This window comes from Schistocerca gregaria, chromosome 2 (genome assembly GCF_023897955.1).
Source record: "Schistocerca gregaria isolate iqSchGreg1 chromosome 2, iqSchGreg1.2, whole genome shotgun sequence".
Taxonomy (NCBI): Eukaryota; Metazoa; Arthropoda; class Insecta; order Orthoptera; family Acrididae; genus Schistocerca; species Schistocerca gregaria.
In genome coordinates this window covers 768,498,369-768,524,049 of record NC_064921.1, presented here as the reverse complement: position 1 = coordinate 768,524,049, position 25,681 = coordinate 768,498,369, and the positions used below count along the sequence as shown (strand labels likewise).

At 42.9% G+C, this 25,681-nt stretch overlaps 1 protein-coding gene across 1 annotated transcript in view; it reads right to left on the bottom strand.

The window, feature by feature from the left end:
* The window catches only part of LOC126334994 (sodium-independent sulfate anion transporter-like), a 696,684-nt gene extending 671,609 nt beyond the window's left edge, over positions 1–25,075 (bottom strand). The window contains exon 1 of the mRNA XM_049997810.1: positions 25,026–25,075. The gene's annotated coding sequence lies outside the window, so the exon portion shown is untranslated. The remainder of the gene's footprint in view (positions 1–25,025) is intronic.
* Positions 25,076–25,681: the final 606 nt, after the last annotated feature.

Genomic DNA, 25,681 nt, shown 5'->3' with positions numbered 1-25,681 from the left:
ACACAACACACATGTGCACGCACGCACGTGCACACACACACACACACACGCACACCCACCCACACCCACACACACACACACACACACACACACACACACACACACACACACACACACACACACGAAGGCATTATTACATACCAAAACAGAACAGATCGATATTCACTGGAGATTAAATCGATACAATTATCGAAGAGACTACAGATTATATATGTGATAAATGATAGCTTCCTAAATTAGCAGCAAGGGAGCTGTAGGCACATGAATGCAAGAAAGCTTATGTAAGTAAGCTAATACCACTAAGCAGACAAAGTACACTACTAGCCATTAAAATTGCTACACCACGAAGGTGACGTGCTACAGACGCGAAATTTAACTTACAGGAAGAAGATGCTATGATATGCAAATGATTAGCTTTTCAGAGCATTTATACAAGGTTGGCGCCGGTGGAGACACCTACAACGTGCTGACATGAGGAAAGTTTCCAACCGATTTCTCATACACAAACAGTAAATGACCGACGTTGCCTGGTGAAACGTTGTTGTAATTCCTGGTGTAAGGAGGAGGGAGATATGCGTTCCATCACTTTTCCGACTTTGATAAAGGTCGGATTGCAGCCTATCGCGATTGCGGTTTATCGTATCGCGACATTGTTCGTATCGCGACATTGCTGCTAGCGTTTGTCGAGATCCAATTACTGTTAGCAGAATATGGAATCGGTGGGTTCCGGAGGGTAATACGGAACGCCGTGTTGGATCCCAACGGCGTCGTATCACTAGTAGTCGAGATGACAGGCATCGTATCAGCATGGCCGTAACGGATCGTGCGGTCATGTCACGATCCCTGAGTCAACAGATGGGGGCGTTTGCAAGACAACAACCATCTGCACGAACAGCTCGACGACGTTTGCAGCAGCATGGACTATCAGCTCGGAGACCATGGCTGCGGTTACCCTTGACGCTGCATCACAGGAGCGCCTGCGATGGTATACTCAACGACGAACCTGGGAGCACGAATGGAAAAACGTCATTTTTTCGGATGAATCCAATTTCCGTTTACAGCATCATGATGGTCTCATCCGTGTTTGGCGACATCGCGGTGAACGCACATTGGAAGCGTGTGTTCGTCATCGCCATACTGGCTTATCACCCAGCGTGATGGCATGGGGTGGCATCGGTTACATGCCTCGGTCACCTCTTGTTCGCATTGACGGCCCTTTGAACAGTGGACGTTACATTTCAGATGTGTTACGACCCGTGGCTCTACCCTTCATTCGATCCCTGCGGTACCCTACATTTCAGCAGGACAATGCACGACCGCATGTTGCAGGTCCTGTACGGGCCTTTCTGGATACAGAAAATGTTCGACTGTTGCCCTGGCCAGCACATCTCCAGATCTCTCACCAATTGAAAACGTCTGGTCAATGGTGGCCGAGCAACTGCCTCGCCACAATACGCCAGTCACTACTCTTGATGAACTGTGGTATCGTGTTGAAGCTGCATGGGCAGCTGTACCTGTACACGCCATCCAAGCTCTGTTTGACTCAATGCCCAGGCGTATCAAGGCCGTGATTACGGCCAGAGGTGGTTGTTCTGGGTACTGATTTCTCAGGATCTATGTAATCACATGTCAGTTCTAGTATAATATATTTGTCCAATGAATACCCGTTTATCATCTGCATTTATGTTTGGTGTAGCAATTTTAATGGCCAGTAGTGCAGTACGTTTATTTCAGTGAATGGTCACGTAAAGCGTTTAATGGCTATGTAGTTTTCCATTGAATAGCCGCAGTCAGCCCTCTGGCTGGAGCCTTGTATAAACGTTGATTCCTACCATGCTCTGACGCAATCGTCAGCCAGTAAGTATTTGCGGTATTACTTGTAAATATTTGTAGTGAAGTTAGATATTTATTTGGGTTATTAACGTGATGATGGTAGACGTCTCCTTGTATGCTGCTTCTTATACTTGTATACTGTTTCTTATTTCTTTGCATCGGGATACATTTTTTATTCAGTCTACTGCTGCCATCCAGATTGTGAATACACAGAGATCGAGAGCGCTACGTATCATTTAAGAAAGTAACCTGAAGTATTATTTTGAATAGTACGATGAAATGAACTGAAGAAACAGATACAATCCAATGTTTTGTGAATATTATGATGCTCAAAGAGCTCTAATCACATTCCACGTTCATTTCTGTGATTAACGAGTGCAGATTGCCTCTTATATAGGGTTGATTGTGAAAACGCGTTTTCCACAATTGGTCTGGTTTAGTAAATCAGATGGCTACCCACTGTGATGTAATCAAGCCTGACACTTATTCTGAACTCTTCGATAGCGATGGGTATCTGTAATTTCATTTTATAAATCAATAAGTCCGTATAAAATTACACACACTGAAATTTACTTTTTTCATACACAGCTATTTAGATCTTATGTTTTAGTACAAATTTTGGAAGTTTTAATATGAAATAAATCTGACAGCATATGATGATTTCTGCAGTTCCTACTCCATGGATCCGTCTCCATACATCAGCTTTGAAGTACGTTCTGAATATGGTCCGTCTTTGGACTGAAACCGATCTCCAATGGATGTGATTTGTGCGATCTAGACGGTTTTTCTAAGTACAGTTTAACATAATAATGTGCACATTTAAATCTACCAAGCTTTGCCAAGTATTTATCGGGTAATGCCTTTGATGACGATGTAAACCTCTTTGGATCAAATACTATCCTTGTGCCTTGTCTTCCCACACTTGGGAGGAAGTTGTGGAGTAATGGAAGCAAGTCATGATTATGATGCTGTAGGAAGCAGACATTGTAGTTGGAATTGATAGCTTGAGGATGCAAATGAATGTTACATTCTGTTTTCCGATGTTGAAGAGTTAAAGTACAGGTACTCAAAAGCGCAGTTATTTATTTTATTTCATAGTTAGGGAGCCACCAGTCCTTCAGAATCCTAGAATCATTAGATATTACTCGTAAAAACCAGACCTGCGAACATTATCATACAGCGTTAAAAATGAGACAATTTTAACAGAAACAATTATGTAAAAATTTATATTTTAGTGAATATACTGTTGAATACTACTCCATTCACAATAACGACAAACATCCTTTCCATGGAGCAGTCGTATTCAATAGGTATGTTATACTATGTATCGAGACTTAATTGTAGCACTGTGGTAGTATCCCCGAAAGCCACTCCGAAACTTACTGTCTTTAAATCGTATATTGGGAGACGCGGAAATTCTGTGGGGACATCGGAACAGTTTCGTAAGATATGACTGAGGGAGCCTCCACCTGGACATCTAGGGAAGAATGAAGTGCAGTTTGCTGGACTTTACATTTGCGATTCATTCAACGTAGCCCCCACATTAACTTTCCGCAAATTACAACTTATGCTATTACTGTGTCCGCCGTACTAATGTAGTAAGGCTAGAAGTTAAAAGGGGAAACGCTACACTAGCAACACGTGAAATCGACGAGTCGAATGGCAGTCCTCCTCGGTATAGGAGTCCCGGTTTTGGAGTGGAGAAGCTGTTTCGTTAGCGTTATTGATTTCTGAGTTTGGAATTAGTGCTCCAAAATGATCCACATATCTGGTAAGACAAGCAGAAGTGGTGAAGCCTTTCACTACCGGATTGCATAGTTGTTGACGAGTCACCGTCCTTAGTGGCCGAGCGGTTCTAGGCGCTTCAGTCCGGAACCGTGCCACTGCTCCGGTCGCAGGTTCGAATCCTGCCTCGGGCATGGATGTGTGTGATGCCCTTGGGTTAGTTAGGTTTTAGTAGTTCTAAGTTCTAGGGGACTGATGACCTCAGATGTTAAGTCCCATAGTGCTCAGAGCCATTTGAACCATTTTTGAACTCCGATCTGTAAATGACGAACAGCTTCCTCTGTCAGCAAGTGGAGTATATAAGAGACCGTCTATTTGTGGAAAGGGCTACACTGGAACTAACAAGGGAAGCGTGAATACAAGATAAGGAATGTAAAAGTCTTCACTAACTTCCAGTGTGCCGGTATAATTGCAAGGCAACCACTTCTGCTAACAAATAAACGCAAAAAACAGCCAATGTTTGCAAAATTCACTTTTATAAAATAAAGTAAATAAATGTCAAATTAGCAACTTTGAGTGTTTTACGGTAGTACTGATAAAAGTCTTTGCCATCTAAGGAAACCAGAAAAATCAACTATAGGGAAGCATGGTCTTTAGTCAGGTAACCATGAAGTGAAGTTTCCCGAAACTAAAATTTATTCTACTAAAACATACTATTATCCACTACTATATTGTGAAGCCATCACAATATACAGGGTGAACGTTAGTAAAACCGAGAAATTGCAGAGGCTGATTGCTGACTGAAAATTGAGGAGAGAAGTTCTATGAACATGTTTTCAGAAATGGACTGTGTGCCTGCAACGACAATAAATCGTCTCGGAACACTGTCCACAGCTGCATGGCATCCACTCACAACAGATGAGATGCAATGCAGGATTGTCGCACTCTTTAGCACGTTCCGGCCTCTGTCCAAATGTCACAGGCATCGGGAACATGCTGGTTAAGGGTCTGCACAGCAGCAGCTGCTTCAGAATACACAAAGCTTTTCAGATGCCTCCAAAGGTAAAAATACAGTGGGTTGAATCCCGGTTATCTAGCAGGCCATGCTACAGTGCCTCTGTGTCCTATCCACGTCCGGGATAGATGTTCATGAGGTGTCGGCGAATTGTGATGCGGATGTGGAGTGGTGTTCCGCCATGCAGAAACCACATAACCTGTCGTATTGCCAAAGGCAGATTACGAACCAGCTCAGGCAGCGTATTTCGCAAGAAATCCAAGTACGTTCCTCTTTCTAGGCCTTGTGGAGTGATAACCGGTGCAGGTTTGTGGCCGACAAGAATCCCTGTCCACGCATTGACGCTGAACCGATGATGAGAGACCCCTCAATCTTTCCCTGAGGCTTTCCTGTAAACCACAGATGACGATTATATAGACTGCTAATGCCATTTCTTGTAAAGGTTGCTTCGTCTATAAAGAGGACTGATGAGAGATATCCCATAATTGTGATGGTCTGGTGGAAAAACCACCAACTAAATCCTTACCGTAGAGAGAAATCCGCTGCTGATAATTCTTGCCCTCCAAGCTGGTGACGGGAATGGTAGCGTTTGTCATGCAGGATACACATGCACGTGCTTTGCCTTACACCATGTTGCAGGCTGGGGTGGCCGAGCGGTTCTAGGCGCTTCAGTCTGGAACCGCGCGACCGCTACGGTCGCAGGTTCGAACCCTGCCTCGGGCATGGCTGTGTGTGATGTCTTTAGGTTAGTTACGTTTAAGTAGTTCTAAGTTCTAGGGGACTGATGACCTTAAAAGTTAAGTCCCATAGTACTCAGATCCATTTGAACACTATGTTGGCGGCCCACTTGGCTGGAACTTCTACCAGGGTTCGTCTCAATATCCTGTAGAACATGGTCCTCTAGATCTGGTGCACGTGCAGTCCGCCGCTTCCCTGCGCGTTCGTCTGTCTGAAAGAACCCACGATGACACGAATGTCCAACAGGGGCTTGAAACGTTGTGTGATATGGTTGGTGTCTCTGAGGGGACTTGTTTTTGTATAGGCGTGCTGCCTCTCGACCCTTTCCATCTTCTTGGCCGTGTACAAACACCATCCAGGCTTATTCCCGACATGAATAGCGGACCATTCTGTTGCTTACGGTACGCTGCGTCAACCATACAGCCCGCAACACACAAGGAATACATGGCACGTGTGCAGAGGAACTTCCATTCGTCATTGCTATCTACCGTGACAACGATGCATTTCCGGGTACATATTTATAGTACCTTCTTTCCTCCATTTCCAGTTAGGAATCCGTCCCTGCAGTTTGACGGCTTTATTAATGTTCACCCTATGTAAGTATAGTGATAATTTTAACGGTAAAGAAGAACGCATGAAACTCAATGGTATTGGGCAGTGGTTCTGGAGAATCGATAGGTAAATTGTTATCCTTAACAAAACTCTTTACACAGTATGTACGTCGCCCTCCTACTTCGGACTCGTCCGTTGGCAAGACAGCATCGCCAGTGGCTCCTCAGAAGAAGTCCACTGCAGCTCTGGCCGAAACTCCTGGAACCGAGAAGTTTCTTCGACCATGGCCATACAGCCCCGAAGAGTCATATGCTAATAGGAATGAGTTCGTGGGATAAAGATGTGCAACGACGAGGGTATTACCCCCTAACAACAAATTAATATAGCGGTTTCTTTGTTATAAAATATAAGGAGCTATCAGAAAGTCTCCATTTGGGGACGTTGCTAAAGCGTATATGCAGTCCAGAGCGACTCTGAGGATGGTATATAATCACCGACATGTAGGCAAGAGATTAGTGTCGCCTACTCCTTGAGAGTCACCGTCTTCTGATAGTGACAAAGTGTTGCTTATGGGCAGATGAACTTATCTGTTTTTTAAATTTTTTAAGTTCCATTCTTCTGTCACCCTGTTCAGATGCTGAAATGTTTCCGTCACCTTCAGCCACGAGTCAAACGAACTAGTCCTTATTTGTACGCATTGGATGTCCACGGATAGGTGTTCTACGTATTTGGGCGTTACAGTAAAAGCGTCAATTTCTTTAAGCAGTCTATTTCGTAGACTGATTTCCCGATACCCACCAAGAATCTCTACCTGAAGTTTGCATTACCTTCACCTGGGCCTATGTGATCCTTTCACTCCATATTCCTAGACACTGTTTCTCTACGATGCTTGTACGATATTGCTTACCCCAGTTGTGGATTCGGTGACACCCAAGTCGAATACGTTAATCAATACTGACAGATTTTCAGTTTACTTCAGCGTATTTTCATTAGCTGCTGTAAACTCGAAATCCTCCAGCCCATGCCTTGATTGTGCCCTATCAGCGAGAATAATATAACCTTATCAGGAAGAAACACACCTTCCCATAACGAGCTTCCTAGAAATGAAATTCTTCGGCCACACAAAGAAAATGGAACCAAGGCAAGTGACTCTGTTCCGTTTTCGAGTTGCTCAAGAACAATGACAGGTTGGGAGTATCGGGTTATGATGGTATCAACAAACGCGTGCATGACACCCCCGGAGGACGCATCGTTAACGGATGTGTTTACCGGCGAAGTGGCGCCTGAGTTGGCTGTACTATTGGGAAATGGCTCTCGTCCTTGGACTACCAGCGGGAAGGAAGTGATCGTTGGCGCTGTATGTTCTGTTCGTGATAAATCGTCCAAGTTCACCAGTTTCGTTCTCAGCTGAAGATCCACGCTATACCGGGAAGCTGTTGTCAGCGAACGGGCACATGGGACCAAATAAAATTAAGTTTCAATGCTCCATCTTTCTTACCGATCCGCACCGTGAAGCAGAGCTGGCGAACTTAGGAGGAAAAGTGTTCATTCATCTTGCTATTCTTTTACATCTGTACTTAACATTCGTCACCTGTTACGATACTATAGAAGGTTTCCGCTACGTGTATTTGTGTAAAAGACATTTCGTGAAATCTTTGACGATGTTTCAAAATGCAGAATAAAAATTTATAGTTTACAAAGGTGAAGTATCATTTTGGGACTTGTAATCAATGTTTAACTGGATCACAATTTATTAAGTGGCTGTGTACGGTTCTCACGTATCGTCTAAAGATATTCAGTAAATTCTGTGGAAAGGTGCTTATATATAATTACAATATAATTCCTACAAATGCGTATAAGTAGTCATCATATTGTGATTAATTTTATGCTCCTCACTGTAATTTTATCTTTTCTACTGATTTTGTTAATGGTGACTGTAATAAACTGATATTTAGATCACAGACGTTTCGCTTTATTTCAGAATATCTTTAGTGGTTACCGCAACAGTATGATTTTTCTCACAAATCTGCTTCTTACGATCGTAAAAAGTTCTCACGTTTTACATTTATGTCGTTAAAAATACTCAATTAAAATTAGTACTCACGAGTTTTTGTGTACCACGAAAACATCCTGCAAATACACACATACACACACACACACACACACACACACACACAAACACACACACACACACACACACACACATGCATATGCACGAACAGGAGTCGAAAAAATATAAACAGACACATAGAGGAATAGCAGGCTCTTCCACAGCGAGGATAGCGAAACAAAAGACGATCGCCTATCGCAACGTCAAAACAAAGTATACTCTGGGTCCGCCTTGATAGCTGCGAGCTCAGCGTGGCAGAATACTAACCGAAACGTCCCGGGTTCGTTTTCGGCCGGATCGGGGATTTTCTCCGCTCGGAAACTGGGTGTTGTGTTGACTGTATCTTCGTATCGTCGTATCTGACAGGAAAATCACCTGCATGGTGTCAGATGATAAGTATAAGCCTGAATAATTTCGTACCAGGATACGGCTTGACCCTTAAAGAATGTCTGAATTGTCGTAACACACCGTCATAAGGTCTTGTTGTAACGATTGTAAGGGCACGTCTCGAAAGTCAATTAAAAAAAACAGTACATGAGGTACAAGTGCACCTACACAACATGAAAGTCAAAATATACCCAGTGTTAATAAAGTGCACTGTTCTAAAAATCGAGCAACAGTCCGTGGAAGAATATTAGGAATGAAGTGAGTAGGAAGCAAAAAGTCGCTATAACTGTAGTTTCATACAATTTCGGTAGTGCTAACGTAAAGTACGAGAACTGTTTACGATCTTTGCAAACAAATTTGTGAGAAAAACCCATTTTAAGTCACCATTGAAGATGCTTTCGAAATAAAGCGAAACGGGTATGGTCTAAATAAGACTTTTACAACTGTCGCAAGAGACGGTATACACAACATATTACTTGTATAACTGCGACTGCGGAAAAAAGAAGGCCTAAAACATAAAAAGGCAAAATTTTCTGAAGATTGTAGCCACGGGAAGGCTAGGGTATACCTTCACGACGACAGCGAGAACGTTAGAGGAGAAAAATGGGTAAGGACAGAGAATGAAACCAGCCATTCCATTTCCAAGGTTCCATTCCGGCATTTAACGATGTAGAGCAGTGGTTTCAACCTTTCTGAGACCAAGATCCCGAAGTTCAATCACATATAAGCTAGTAATCTCCCCCATTTGCACCCACCTCTCCACACCATCATCATCATAAGTCCTAAATAAACTTTGGAATAAAAACCCAATTTGTATGAACACGTCCGTTTTTAAAATGTTGAAAGGGAAAAGACTTTTTTTTACTGTGAACTATTGATCAATGAGACAACTGTAACTGGTTATCTCTAAAAACCTTTTTTTATACGAAGTGCATCGTGAGTGATGTAAGGTGTCAGGCAAATCCAACACCTTCCATGAAATCCCTGACATGATAAGCAAATCCACTAGTATGTCACGTAGCTCCGAATAAATCGTGACATTAAATTAACCGAAGTAATACGAGTAACGAGTGAGCAAATGGAATACCACAGACTAACACAAGAATGCCTAAATGCATGTCGTACCTTCCCACCGTGAGGCAGGCGCAGTTCCGAGGGGAGAAACGAGGACAGAAGCCGAGAGCAGAACCGTGTTAAGCTAGAAGGCCCTACGATAAGGAAAGGTCTGGACACCTACGGCGCCAGCTAACCAGTAGGGCCACACAACCCGCACGTTTTAGCGTGAGACTTTTTCGCGTCTCAGGTACGTCAAGGACCACCCCCCTGCCCATGTTAAAAGCTAGAGCCCTCCAGAAAAACAGTATAGATCTTACGATAACACAAAAAGGGCCACTACCACCCGCAAGTTTTAGCGTGAGACTTTTTCGTGTCTCAGGTAAGTCAAGGACCACCCCCAGCCCATGTTAAAAGATAGAGCCCTCCAGAAGAACAGTATAGATCTTACGATAACGCTAAAAGGACCACACCAGCTGCAGGTTTTAGCGTGAGACTTTTTAGCGTCTCTGTTACATTGCAAACTTTAAAAACATTGCCCCCCCACGAAAAGTATAACGTTTCTCATTTGATAGACAGAATTTTTGTAGAAGGAGCTTAAGGTTAACATTGAGACCCTGATTGGTCAGATGAAAACATAGCCAGATAGTTTTTTTTAAGTAACTTCGGTAAACTGTAGTAAGGAGAAGTTAGTGGAGAGTTAGTTCCGAGACGGCGAGCTGGATGGCTGGTGCGGCGGCCGCTGTCGCCCTGACGCTGCCTAAACACCGACAAGGTAATGAACGCACGCGATGCCGCATTTTTGAGCGCATAAGGCTTCACTCAGAACTGCAGAAGTCTCATCTGTTACACCCCCTTTTTGCGTAATGCTAGTGTCGATCGTTAATTAAAACTCATGGTGTTCACATTTGCCACTTGAAGTAGAAATCTGAAAAGCGATGATTTTTCTGTTATATAGTTATTGAGAAGCCACGTCAGCCACTGTAATTTACGACAAATTAGATAAGTAATTAAAGATAATTGAGGGTCACTATAGACCATTCTGATAGTTTTCTCTTTTGTGAAACTTAAATTAAACCTAGATTATAGATGTGATATAGCATAGGTCATCCTTCGATCGATTGTAGAACTTGGAAACCCATTCACGGAATATTCGTTCACATCTTTGTTGAACGCAGTTGGTTTTTACCATCCTTATTAAAACATTTCCTTTTATCAATAGTGCAATTTATAAATGATGTTTAGTGAGTAGAATAAAACTTCCTATGGTAAACTTAACTGCTTTTTCGACGTTATTTTACCAGCTAACTAAAAATAGGAAAGCCTTGAACCCTTTCCACTATATTTAGTTAGTATTAAGATTCTTTTACAGGGAGTGCAGTGGAGCTGACGCTGAGGTAATTTAGTATTTGGTTATATCATCGCTAGTCCCACTGAACTCTTCTGAATTCTACATGTCATGTGTGGTCTGGCGTCTCCTTACCAGCAACAGGTCCCAGGTTCAAACTAGTTAATTCCCTAAAAAACACACTCAGAGCGTCGTTGCGCGAAAGTGGTAGGGAGACACGATATAGAACAAAAAGACACCACCATGAATGTTTAGAGTGATACCAGTAACTCCTTTTCGGAAAAGGAAGGTAACAATCCACATTGAGGGTAGACCTTGTTACAAAATATGAGTCCTCCGTACGAAACCTCTCCTAACTGGCTTTTGCTACAGCCACACCCCGCATAAGCATTTAAAATCAACTAAATTAAATTTTATCCACTACATTAGTCGTTTGTTAATCACTTAATTCCAGGACTTCTTACTTCTGAACTGACAGAAATGGGAAGTCTTCTAGCTGAGAATACTTTGTATCTGACTACTGCCACTAACATTAATAACAATAATAATAGCGTGTAGGCGCTACTGCAGTGTAGTAGCAATTTCATACACTGAGGTGCCTGGGAACGTGAAGTCCATGAATGACTGTAAATGGTCTCAAAGCAGCCGAATATAAATATTTCGAGAATGAAATTTTCACTCTGCAGCGGAGTGTGCCAGTAACTCGTCTCCTACCTCCAAAACTTTACATAATTCTGTAAAGTTTGGAATGTGGGAGAGGAGGTGCTCGTAGAAGTAAGTCGGTGAGGACGGGCCGTGAGTCGTGCGTGGGTAGCTCAGATGGTACAGCACTTGCCCACGAAAGGAAAAGGTCCCGAGTTCGATTCTCGTTCCGGCACACAGTTTTAAGCTGCCATAAAGTTTCAGAACCATTTCCAGTTAATGGTCGATTCAGCTGGAGCAGAGAAACCAGTTTATTCCTTGTAAGCGCAGGCCACACCATCATTGAGCCACCACCAGCTTGCACAGTGCCTTGTTGGAAATTTGAGACCATAGCTTTGAGGGGACTGCGCCACACTCGAACCATATCATCAGCTCCTACCAGCTGAAGTCAGGGCTCATTGGACCAGGCCACCGTAATGGCAACGAGCCTAGGAGAGGCGGTGCAGGCGATGTCGAGCTGTTAGCAAAAGCACTCGCTTCGGTCGTCTGCTGTCATAACCCATTAACGCCAGATTTCGCCATACTGTACTGACGAATACGTTCGTCGTACAGTATTTGTCCCACATTGATTTGACGCAGTGTTGCTGCTCTGTTAGCTCTGACAACTATACGCAAACGCCTCTACTCTCGGTCGTTAAGCGTAAGCCGTCAGACACTGCATTGTCCGTGGGGAGAGGTAATGCCTGAAATTTGGTCACTGTTGACACTGTGGATCTTAGAGTACTGAATTCCGTAACTATTTGCGAAACTGAATGACCCATGCCTCTAGCACTGACTACCATTCCATGTTCAAAGTCTATTAATTCCCATCGAGAGACCATACTCATGTCGGAAACTTTCACATGAATTACCTATGTACAAATGACTTCTAAGTCAATGCCCTGCTCTTGTATCCCTCTGTATGTGAGACTATCGTCATCTGTATATGTGCATATCACCTGACATTCGTCAACTCAATGTATAACAAATATTAACATATTAAAAGAGAGACTCGAAAGCCTCAGCTGCTCAGAATTCAGTAATCAGCCAACAGACGCTTGTTGTCGGGTACCTTGGTGGCTAAGAAATCACCGCGGAAGGTGGAGTACACCGGCCTCGTGGGGCAAATTCGTCACCATTGAGTTATGTTACTTGTTTCTCTCACGCTTTTGACGTCACCCGTCAGTTCTGTTGACTGGCGTTTTTCATAGCTCTCCACGTGTGTGGTGACAATTTCCGTTTTCGGAATGGCCTCTCGACCTTCATAGCAGCCTCATCCCGTCCCACAGACGGAAGTCTTATTTACGGAAGGAGTTTGACTTGAAATTGTCAGGCTGTAAAAGGCATATATGGAAAATACAGTGTAAAGCAATATCACGTCAAATGTTCGGAGGCGACCTTGAGTCACACATTTAGAGTTGTGGTATATTAGAGTGGAATTTCAGATGCACAGTACAGAAGTTTTCTCGCATATAACGTTGTTCCAAAAGTCACTTGACTGTGGTAAGATTAGTTCGAAAGCGCTCTGCAGATATCAGATGACATTGTATCGCTAGTACAGACAGACCCAGCTCAAAAATCCTGTTAACATTGTACACGGGTTTCGTAGGCATCTTAATAGTTGGAATTCGGTATATGGTTTGAACTTCGCTTAAAGCTTTAAATAGATGAATGAAAGAGAATTTCGCTTTGTCAACTTTCACAACTCGTATGTCAGTAATTGTTTTGTTATAAGAAGTATAGCGATCACTGCTCTAGGCTTTTTACTGTGTTTATCGTATTAACGGGTGCGTGTATTGATAAAGTATGCTCCAATGGCCTTACGAATTGGCATTCTAGTAAAGTGAGAAAGCTCCTAATTTGGAGCAAAGGCACGCAGCATACAGGCTATTTATCGCCCTTTGAAATATTTTTGGAGACGAGTTTCAACCTCTTTTACTTTCTTGTGGCTTAGTTTTCATCGTCGTTCTTATGGAAACTACAGTATTTATAGCACATACTTATTCTCCACGTTGTAGGCGCTAGTACTACAGGTACCTGTTGTAAGTGGTTTAAAATAAGGACAAAAATTTGAAGATATTTATATTCTGCACATAATGAAACAGATTTTCATACAAAAATCGCATCTGCAAGTGAAATGTGGATAAATTCAACGGATTGACTGATACAACCCTCTGACACCATCAAATCTATATTTCACTTGTCATAAATACTCTACCATTTTTTGCTTTCATCACACTTTCTGTCGTTACTAGTCTACACTTAAATTGCCTCTTACTAGCAAAATGACTCTGAGCACTATTGGACTCAACTGCTGTGGTCATCAGCCCCTAGAACTTAGAACTACTTAAACCTAACTAACCTAAGGACATCACACACATCCATGCCCGAGGCAGGATTCGAACCTGCGACCGTAGCAGTCGCACGGTTGCGGACTGCGCGCCTAGAACCGCGAGGCCACTGCGTTCGGCTTTTGCTAGGATGATAAGTGTCAATAGACCTCTGCAGTACTGGCCTATGAAAGGCAGCGCTTTCCACTTTGATGAATTTCGATTTGCATCTGTAGCAGCAACAATCCAGCGCCACTACTAACACGCTTCTTGTTAGATTTCAGTCTTAGGGCAAAGTGTAAACAATAATGTCATACAAACGTCACGTGATTATTTACGTTTGATGTTGGCGACATGCGCAGCTCCCTATGGTGAGAGAAAAACGTATTCGTAATTCGTTGGCTGGTGAAATACCAGTTCATCTTAATGGTCGGTATTATATGTGCGATAACCGAGAGAAAAGGCATGAACAAGAAACTAAAGACCAATATTTGATAATTAAAGCAGTTTTCAAAATGCTGCACAGCTTCATTCTCACTTTTCGTCATTTTCTTTCGTTAAATAAACATTTACTTCCCGAAAGCCATACTAGTAACATGAAGCTTACAGTAATTGCTCTTGTTTGGATATTCACCCCATTTCTAACCAGTTTTCCTTATTACAATGAATATGTAGAGCGATTCCTCAATGGTTCCTATTGCTTTCGTTAGTCTGATTTCAAAATTATTCTTCGCTAATCCTATTACGATATAGCCTACTAAATCAATCAACAACAGCTATTAGAAATGAGATACGTGACTCAATTTTAGGAAGATTTCGTAGTCTTTGCTTGATCGGCAACAACATGAACGTCACACGTGTTATATGAGATAACTGTGAGTAGTTATTCAATAGTGATCTGTTTTGACCGCAGACTGGTTACCAGAGGGAGACGAGTAAAATTCTGTTTTCAATCGAGCTCCCATGTGATACAAAGGACGCTGTCAGATCAGTGGAATTCTTATACAAACAACAACTAGTTATGTAATTTTTTGTGTTATAAATTACGCTTTCTGTAAAATGCAAACACTTCTCTTTGTTTCGGTCACTAAACCATGTTCCAACACTCGTGGTTAACTTCTATGGGCGTCTATTTCAGAAAATATATAACACAGTTTTATATGGTCTGAGTATTAATAAGGTCTACAGTAGTATTTGTATACCTATTTGTGTTGTTATGCTCACCATATTGAATTCTGTCTCCGATTTTTACACTTGTTAAGGAAAAAAATGATCTCCTTTACAAAGTAATTACGAACCAGTTGACTTTTTTGATGAAATAAACATTTTTTCGCCTCAGATTTTTGTAAGTGAAGGTATCATTTGTTCTGTAGTTTCTTCTAATAATGTACTCCCATGCTGTACTGAGTGACATATCATTCGCCAACGGTATTTTATTCGAGACATTGTTGTACTGATCTCATTAATATACACCAAGAAACGACCGAATGTCTGAACGGACCGGGAAAGTAGCAAAACTCCTAATATGAGGATTAGTACCGTAGCTATACATTCATGTAAGAGTAATATTATTGTTTTCCAGTTCTGTGTCATACAGTTCAAGGCACCAAGATAAAGTTATATGATTCACTACGCCCGCCCCGTTGGCCGTGCGGTCTAAAGCACGGCTTTTCGGGAGGGAAGGAGCACCTGGTCCCCGGCACTAATCCGCCCAGCGGATTTGTGTCGAGGTCCGGTGAATCGACCAGTCTGTGGATGGTTTTTAGGCGGTTTTCCATCTGCCTCGGTGAATGCGGGTTGGTTCCCCTTATTCCGCCTCAGTTACACTATATCGGCGAGTACACCACCATTACTCTACCACGCAAACATAGGGGTTACACTCGTCTGGTGTGATACGTTCCCTGGGGAATGCACTGGGGCCGAACCGCACAATAATCCTGGGTTCGGTGCAGGGTGGCGGAGGGGTGAAGTGGACTGCGGTAGTCGTCGTGGGATTGTGGACCACTGCGGCTGCAGCGGGGACGGAGCCTCCGCGTCGGTTCTAGGTCCCCGGTTAACATACAATACAATACAATATATGATTTACTAGTAGACGGGAAATTTGTCAGTTATTCTATGCAAGCAATTAAAATAAATTTGGAGTAACAAGGACAAATCACCTCGTGGGATGGAGGGCGAAGGAGAGAAGAAAAGTGAAGTCTCTGTGCACCTGCAAATTGTGATTAAATGTTGAGCAACATGATAAATGATAAAAAGGAAATAAAAAAGAAGAAAGATAACGTCTGTTGCCAGACAGGAGGAGAGCAAGTGACTTATGCTTATAGAATGGGTTTGTCTTAACTGCACACCCGAAATATTGAAAATGATTTTTTGCCGTCATATCTTCCATGTCACTTAGGGCTACATATTAAAGACACTGCCATAAGAAATTTAATATCAACAGATCACACCGTAAGACTTTTCAAAACAGGAATTGTGTCCAATGAATTGATCTTTGTAAAAGGTGTACTCTTTGGAAACGCACGCCTGTAAAAAGTTTGGAAACGCATTTTGTTTTGTCAGTCTGTAAGTACGAAGGATGTAAGATCAGAAAACATCTGTTTCGTCAAACCAGTTTGATAAGTTTTTCAAAAACTCTCATCAGCCTTCGGATCAATTTGCTCGTTCATATGAAGGAAAAAAGCTTACGATCATTGTATCCTACCCATGTTGGTCTGTGGCGACTTGACTGGAAGATTAGCTCAGAACAGTCGAAAGATATATGGGAAGGTCTGTGGTTTACACTAAAAATAGGAAGAGGTCGAGTGGCACTAGATCCGTTACAGAGTTGTTCAACATTCTGAGCTGAAAAGCTGCTTTTGAATTAAATAGATTCACTGAATCAAATATAGGAAATGGGCATAACTGGCGTTGTATTAATGCCACGGAAACTAACGAAGACCCCGGGAAAGGCCTACCATCTTAAGAGACACGGATACCCTGAAAATCTTTGGAATTGTCTGTTAGAACAGCTCGAGATCACATTGTCTGAAGAAGACATACAAAAGCAGCCTCATTTAGAATAAAGTTAGCGAACTTCCTATAGATGTTCCAGACATTCATCTTTAAAACAGAAGTACTGACTACCGAGACTAGCTAGCTTATATGAATTAACGCGCCCAAGAAACAAAGCTCTGTCATTGCTCTCCTTCAGGACGGAATATATAATGTTGAGACATACATCATCTTGTGACACACGAGCCGCTGCGGTGCTCGTTCACAGTGACCAAATCAGGAAAGAATCGTCAACGTACCGGAAGAAAGAAGCGGTGCTAAGCTGTGAGTTAGTCCTCAGATTGCCACAAATATGCCACAGCCGGAGACACGAGAAATCCCATTTCCATGCTAGTTATAGCGGTGCAGGAAGTATGTTGTGGTTAGTGCGTATTCGAATAGTTTGACGATACCAGATTGAAACTGTTACGGCAAAGGATCCTACACATACTCGAAGAACACACTTCATTGTACGGTAAAAATAGCTGCTGGTCTAGAAGATGGTCATATTTGGGTCTAAAACTAACAAATTTTGATCTTGCAATAATATTTTAGGAAGCATTAGAGATTCAGAAATTAGATGTCACTTCCAACGTTTTGAATATTTCCAGACCACTTGTAAATAAATTACGCACAGCCTCCATGACAGCAGGCATTCCGAGATCCGGGCCGACGTTTTGGAGCCGTGTGGCTGCTGTCGTGAGAAATGAGCGACTGCCTCCTGTAGCAGCCTTGCATCATTCTTCCAGCTCCATTGTTTCTGGCGGTGCTCTCCAGTTTCACAAGTGCAGAGTAACGCAGGGTTATTTACGGTGCGGCTTCACCTGACGCCGGTGTCGGCATGAAGAGCCAGACGAGACGTCAGCACATAAATGGTCAACAGAAGCCGCGTAAATACCAGCTCACTTCTGGGAGTTTAACCTGTGAGATGCGACCGTGATCAGCAACAGTTTGTCTTCCGATTTCCCGGAGGTAATATTTGGGAGCCGAGTAAAATAAACACCATGTTCCTCGTGTGCCCACCGTAACATCGTTAACTGTGGTCTCATTGAATATGTGGAACATGTTAGTGAAGCCGGCCGAGCGGTTCTAGGCGCTCTAGTCTGGAACCGCGCTACCACTACGGTCGCAAGTTCGAATCCTGCCTCAGGCATGGATGTGTGTGGTATCCTTAGCTTAGTTAGGTTTAAGTAGTTTTAAGTTCTGGGGGACTGATGATCTCAGATGTTGAGTCCCATAGCGCTCAGAGCCATTTGAACCATGTTAGTGACGAAGTCGGTGACAGGTCAAATGAAGAACAATAGAAAGGGTTAGATCTCTGCAAATACTTACATATAATTTCATCTGTCTAAGGGAAATGGCACTTTATAAAGCTTTTAAGACTCTCTCGTCTCGATGATATATCGCTAATATTCCTATTTTATATAAAAAAGGGATATCATCGCCCTCCGTTTTGCTTTTATTGCAAAAGGAATCGGGGAGAGCTTGTCACACAACTTTAGTTTTGGAACATACCTCTTCTTTGAAGCATCCAGTACTAATGTACGATTCCTATGCCTGCCTTTACGAAGAATGTATCTGTTTGTTCTTTATCTAAAAATGTTTCAGATAAGTTTCCTCGTCTTTATTGTGTACTTAAGTCATTTGCCAGCTCAAGTAGACCTCGATTGATAGCGTAATATGTGAATAAATTAATTCTGTCATTTTTTCAGAGCTAGTATTAACCAAGACGAAAAACTTGGCCGCAGAATCAAATATTTTAAATTACTTCTTTATGAGGTATGGCATTGAGATATTACCTAATTACCAAGTTTTTGCTACTGTGAAAGCGGTATCACTAATAGGCAATGTCAGTTTTTCAGTTGGCAGATTCAGAGGAGTCTCTTTCGTGTTTTGAATCAAGGTATACTTTCGAAATCTAAATTGTTTTTTACAGACACAGACCAATCAACAAAAGAAAAAACGGTTTGTAAAATTGTACCATACCGATATTTCGACTGATGACTGTCAGTCATTCTCAGGGTGAGTCACTTGCAAGTCTTTAAATCACTTTACATAATATAGAGTAAACGCGAATGCGTCAGATAGAATACTGCTGGTAACATGAGCGTCAGTTATAGATTAAACTTGATGAGTCTAAGAGTAAAACAGAACAAGCGCAAGATCTGCGAATGCGCAGTGCTTGCGGATTATGTTGTTAATAATTATGAATGGCATGAAGACTTAGAGTATTTTCTTTGAGAGCGCAGATGTAAAATGAGAATTTTCCATGACTGATCGAACTGGCAACCATCATCTCGGTTAAGCAGGTTGCAGATACTTTGGCGAACAAGGAAACGACGTCAAAGCTGACCAATAAATCGGAAATGAGTGTTTTAACTACTGATAAAATCGGATGAGTTACGAGTATGATATTCACATTTACCTACAAAAGGTCTCAACAAGAAACCTAAATCATGGGCCATCCAATAAACAGGTGAAATGTATTCGCAATTGCATATATGAACAACCATCAACCGTATAATGGAATCACGACAGTGAAAATTTCTGCCTGACCGGGACTCGAAACGGATTTCCCACTTATCACGAGCGCTCGCTTTATTATTTTTTAAATCTCATTTTGTTCTACATTGTTCGTTGAATTTGTGCGGGGTGGACGTCCGATGACAGCCGCGCAGGTTATTCGCTGAATCGTTCACTCAGTTTTTTATTACAGAGGGTAGCTAACCCTCAGACCGAACACACTGAGCTACCGCGCCGGCGCTATTAGGTTAACCGTGCACGCTTCATGGCCACAACCAAACTTCCGTTCGTCATCAGCCATGTGTCTACAACCAACATTTATACGTCCATTATGTATCTTCACATGCCGGAGAGACATTTCAATTGAAAACCGTTTTCCCGGTGTCAACCGATAAATCTGATATTGCAGTGCCTGTGTTCTGTGAACTCTGCATCGTACTCCTGAACAGCTCAGGCACTGTAGCACTATAACCAATAAGTAGGTGCGTCAGTGTTACTCACTATTGGTCTGAACGTCAACGTTCTTTTTTTTATCTACTCCAAGCGTGGTTTGTTACTTTCATCTCCTTCTGAACAACTTTTCTGCTTCTGTATTACTTTGCGGACTTTAGGATGGCACTATAATCTTGGTGGTACAGAGCTGCGTCCTTTCAATCTGTTGATTACTTCCTTAGATAGAGTGTTGGAGCTCCGAAGAAAGTGTGTAATGTTTGCCGGAAATACAGGCGGAAATCCCTGTAGTATTGTAAATGTTTTAGAATTCTGGATGGAATATAAATGAAGTTTTGTTATTCAGTTACGAGAATGCAGCTCCTATGGCCGTTTGCGACCTTTTTGTTAATACGTTACAGCGTCGCAGTGGGCGATATGAAGTTTGATGCGCAGTATGGTGACGTATGAAATAAAAGGTCATGTATGGCCATTTGACAAAAATACTGAACCGTTGTTACCAAATACTTGATACAGTTTCCTTTAGACCGTCTTACCATGAAGTTTATCGTTGCTGATTCACTCTTAAGACTAGTTCGTATCTCGCTGCCTTGTGCTGACCTTTCCATCTTTAGTACCAGATAAATCCCGAGCCTTCGATGGTTTTTACGTGTCCCTATAAACTGTCCCCTCTGCTGTTGCGTCTGGTGTCAAATTGGTTATTTTAGAAGGTCGTAACACACGTTTCAGTAGCTTATTTCTTCTACTGACTGTGCTTCACCGCACTAGTTGGCAACAGATAATATCATTCAGCAGTGATTACTGGTACGTGACGCGTTCTAGCACCATAGGTCCCTGAGAAAGAATAGACATTAGCACTTACCAATGAGCACTCATCAAGTTCCTCATTTACTGTTACAATATTTTGTTCGTTTGCAGACATTAGCTCTACGAGTGGTATGATGTTGTCTTCTCACCCTTGCTGTCATTCATTACGACGTACTATACGCTCACTTATAGAAGGCTCTGGGCGAGGTGACGTATGGCTGTGGCTGATTCGAGGGAAGTCGAATGACATAGACCGGTTTGGGCTGCTTTAAAGACGCTGCCAACGTTAGCTACCACGCAGCATTGACTTTGGGCACCTGCATCTATTAAAGCAGAAGCGACAAACAAACTTAATGATGGCTCAAATCTTTGGTTGGTTGTGACTGAAATAATATTAGACGTATTAAATGATTTGTACCAAAAATGTGCTTAGATAGTTGAGTCACTGAGAACACAAAGTAAGGCGCACACCTTTAGTCTCCACGAAGTTTCATATACTGTGTGGTCTGCATGATGGTGGTGATTAGAAAGTATTCGTTAATGCTCAGCGTATTTCGATGTATGTGTACTGAGGTACTCCTATAATCCACATCGCCTAGAGTATTCTGTGCACTTATATTACTTTCTCAATCCAGCGTCCTTCAAACATTTATTTTCATGTCGTAAATTTTGTCTGTCTGTATAACTTATTCTGGGAAACTTCTGTTTGTGGTGTTAACTACGAGAGGACGTCAAAGAGTAAGTTACACATTACTATGACAGACCAACTAACTTCTATTGAATGCTACACTGCATTTCAAAGCGACAGTATTTTTCAACATAACCAGCAAGTCTCATCAAACAACGGTCGGAACGTTCTATCAATCTTTCGGTTCCTTGACTACAGAAGACCACTTTTTGACCACTGGCTCACTCGACCGCTTCGAGAACGCCATCATCGTTGGAAAAACTCTTTTTCCCAGAGGTTCTTTCAAAGTGCCGAAAAGATGGGAATGGCATGGAGCAAGGTCTGGACTCACCACTCAGCATCATCTACGTCCGTGCAGTCTTTGTCAAGTTGTTGGCACCGTTTCACTACGGCTGGACGCGATACTGCATTTGGTCCTTATCTCGTCCGAATTTCACTGTGACTCTGTGTGAACTTTAGAAATTTTGCCCACAAGAATCGTACTATACCGCGGACGTCAACTTTGGCAAAGCTCCTTTTCCCAGAGGTTCTTTCAACGTGCCGAAAAGATGGGAATCGCATGGAGCAAGTTCTGGACTCACCATTCAGCATCATCTAGGTCTGTGCAGTCTTTGTCAAGTTGTTGAACAGTTTCACTACGGCACCATTTCAGTCGCACACTGTGATGCACATGTTATTCAACCGCAGCAGAACTGTACCTGCAGGAAATCCTGAACATGTCCTCTCTTGTGACAATGCATCACTCCAGTTACTCAATGATCATAGAATGAGACGATATGTGTAACTTAGTTTCTGATGTCCAACCAACACATATTTTACATAGGCTTCATTTTTACCACTTCTTGATACTACCTCTTCTTTTCGCACCTAATCTGTTCACTTAACACCTAACACTTTCCTAATATCACGTTTCAAGTACTTCCTCTTCTAGAAAAGTACAGTTTACACACAGTATCAATTCACGTCCATACAGGTACACGTATTCAGTATGTTACTTCAAAAATAATCAACGTTCCGCTTCATTCTTCCATACAAATTAAAACAATTAACTGTGTGAGTCACTTTTACCTTCGTCCACAACTCGTTTCGAGGGTTTACATCATCATCTTGAGGTAGATCCGTGGATTACACTAGATTCTTTATTCTGGATGTAGCATGTTGTATCTCTTGACCTTAATTTCGAACATGGAAAAAAAAGAACACTAATGGTCTCTAATAAATACACATTTGTATTACTGTGTTAGTAGAAATGACATACCATCGGTGTATCTCCAAACGAATTCTGAAAAAGATGATTTTGTTAACACATAACATAAATTCATGTGTGAGGGATTCTTTTCTTAAGGTATCTGCAGTGTAGCCTAGGAACGTGGACTATGAGTAGTTCAGACAAGAAGAGGTCAGTAGGTGGAGAAGAATGTGGTGCTATAGAAGAAAGTTGGACATTAGATGATAGATCGAATAGGTACTGAATCAAAAGGGGGAACAAAGACATTTACGACACCACTTGAGTACAATGAGTGATTGTTTGATAGGACACGTCCTGAGACATGAAGGACTCATCAGTTCAAAAATGGAGGGAGGTGTTGTGGCTTAAATTTTAGATGGACACCAAGGAATGTACATAGTAAGCTTTTTCAAATGAATACAGATTGCAGTAGTTCTTCAGAGATGAAGAGGCTTTGACAGGACAGAGTAGCGTGAATATCTGCTCCAAACCAGTTTTGGGACTGACGATCCCAACAACATCCCTCCTAACATACAATCACTTGACACAAATGTTCATGTATAACGACCACTAGCGTTTGTATTGCTGCATTTATTTGGCAGAAGGTGCAACAAATCTACTAAAGAGACTGCCTAAACCACGTTTGTCCGTCCTCTTCTGAAGTAAAGCTGAAAGGTATGAGATTCTTAAAATACAGAATTTGCAAACGATGACGAAAAAATTCTAAGAAGAGCAGCTCGTATTATAGGCCCGTTATCGCCGAATAGGGGAGAGAATATCACGGGCATCATAAGAGAGTTGGTGTGGTGATCATTAAAACAAAAGAGGTTTTCGTTATGTGGGCATTTAGTGACAAAAAAGTTCAGTTACTGTCTTCCATCTCCGCCTAAATATTATGATGTCTCCTTTCAGCACAGGAAGAAATGACAGTAGTGATAAAGTAAGGGAAATCAGTGTTCGCACGGAAGTGTCAGGGGACCAAATAGCTAATATGAAGGGAATGGCAAGTGGAATCCTCTCCTGAATCCAACGATCTTTTGTAGATAGCAAATGAACACGAGTCTCTCAGAAAACTACATAAATAATCTTAAGAGGCAAAGTGTCATTACATAAGAATCCTTTAGTTAAGTTAGGAAACATGATCATCTCCAGATCGTCACACTATAGCTTTGTAGGTATGCTTAGAAACTGTATCAGACCGACTTTTCTGGCTCATCAGTCTTTTTAGTGATTGGCTGTGGCCTGCTAAGAAGTCAGTCATCTACTGTGGCAACTTCCTCACCTCGGAGTAGCACATACAGAACATACGCTCAACGTCCTCAATTATTTTACTGTTAATATTCCAGTTTCTGTCATCCCTCATATTTTTTGCCTTCTACGCCTCCTCTAGAACCAGGGAAGCGATTCGTTGATGTATACTGAGGGAAAGTGTTACACCGTGAACACTTTGACCTAATGATAAAAATTAATATTGCAGTATTTGCACGTCTGTCTTGTTTGTTCACTGAGATTTTTCCATGCTGTGTTCTAGAGCTGAATGGCAGAGAAATGGTCTGAAGGTGGTTCCACGTACCATCTGCCATGCACGTGAGTGTGAATTGCAGAGTATTCATCGGGACGTTATGATTTATGAGCAGTTACTCACCGACGTCTGCCGGCCGGAGGGGCCGAGCGGTTGTAGGCGCTACAGTCTGGAACCGCGCGACCGCTACGGTCGCAGGTTCGAATCCTGCCTCGGGCATGGATGTGTGTGCTGTCCTTAGGTTAGTTAGGTTTAAGTAGTTCTAAGTTCTAGGGGACTTACGACCACAGCAGTTGAGTCCAATAGTGCTCAGAGCCATTTGAACCATTTCACCGACGCCTCGGCTGTAATTAACATAAGGCAGCAAAAGTTGGTACATACGCACAACCTAGTGACGCTGGAAAAAAAAAATACAGTTTTAGCCACCAGGTACAAACCTGGTGCTGTACAGCAAGACATGTCCGGTGCTACCACTGAAAAAATTGTGTAAGCACTGGCTAATAATGAAATGAACATTATACCTTTGTCACAAGTTTGGTCTTTTCTGCCTACGTCCCGTTCGTAATCCATTGCGTTTGGGAACATTTCTTTATTGTATTCGCAGCACCAGATTTACACACGATAATTACAGCAGCAGACTTCTGTGAACAGCGGCAGTTTAATTATAAACACCCACTAGGTGTAAATATAGGTGAAGGTTAGACAGCTGTTTAAATCCATAACAAAAGATTCTAATACAATCCACTTATACACCTGCAGATGAGGGTGTAACCCGTCTAAACGCGATTTGAAAGAAAATGAGTGACTGACACAGATAACTGTTGTATTTTAAGTCGTCACAGTCCACCGTCTTCGTTACATAGTTCGTGCTCCCAACTCCATCGGCACTGTTCCTGCAACGAGGTAAACGTCGAAGCGAGACGCCTAGCGCACAGCAGGACGCGCAGTCCACCGGATGGTGCGGAGCGGCGCAGCTGGCAGGTCGCGCCGCTGCAGACTTACCGGCGCAGCCCGGCTGGCGGTGTCCGGTGCAAGCGGGGCGAGGCGTGGCGTCGGCGAGATGCAGCGAGCGGCGAGTGTGCAGTGTGTCGGCGCTGCACTGGCGGGGCTGCGACTGGCGGCCGCCGAGATCTCTCGTGGCTGAGCAACTCGGCAGGTGGCCGAGAGAGCGCGCGCTGCGGCAATGCGGCCCGCCCGCCGGCGCGCCCTAGCCTTTTATACACCTAAGGGTGGCCGCGGCGGCGGAGGCGGCGTCCCCGCGTGGGTGGCCGCCACTGCACGGGGGCCTCGTGCCGCGCCACCCGAGGACGCCGGCGCTGCCTCCGCCGCGGTCACGGCTGCCGGAGCGCCGCCCTCGCCGCAGCCGCTGGCAGCCCGCCGAGGCCGCAACCAGCAACACCGCCTGTGGCGCACCTTCCTCCGGCGCTCCCCTAACCCGGCTCTGTGTACCTCTGGCGTCGCAGACTATCTCACTTAACTTTGCGGTTTTTGCTATGTTCTCTCTTCTCTGCCAACTGCTAGATAAATTAACATCGCCGCAGCATTCGACATTTTATGGTTGCTCTTGTTTCCATAGCCGCCATAACTACAGGTGCACAATTGTCTACAGTGCGTCTCAAATCTTGTGGGTGAAACTGAAAGTCGGCCGCGGAGGCCGT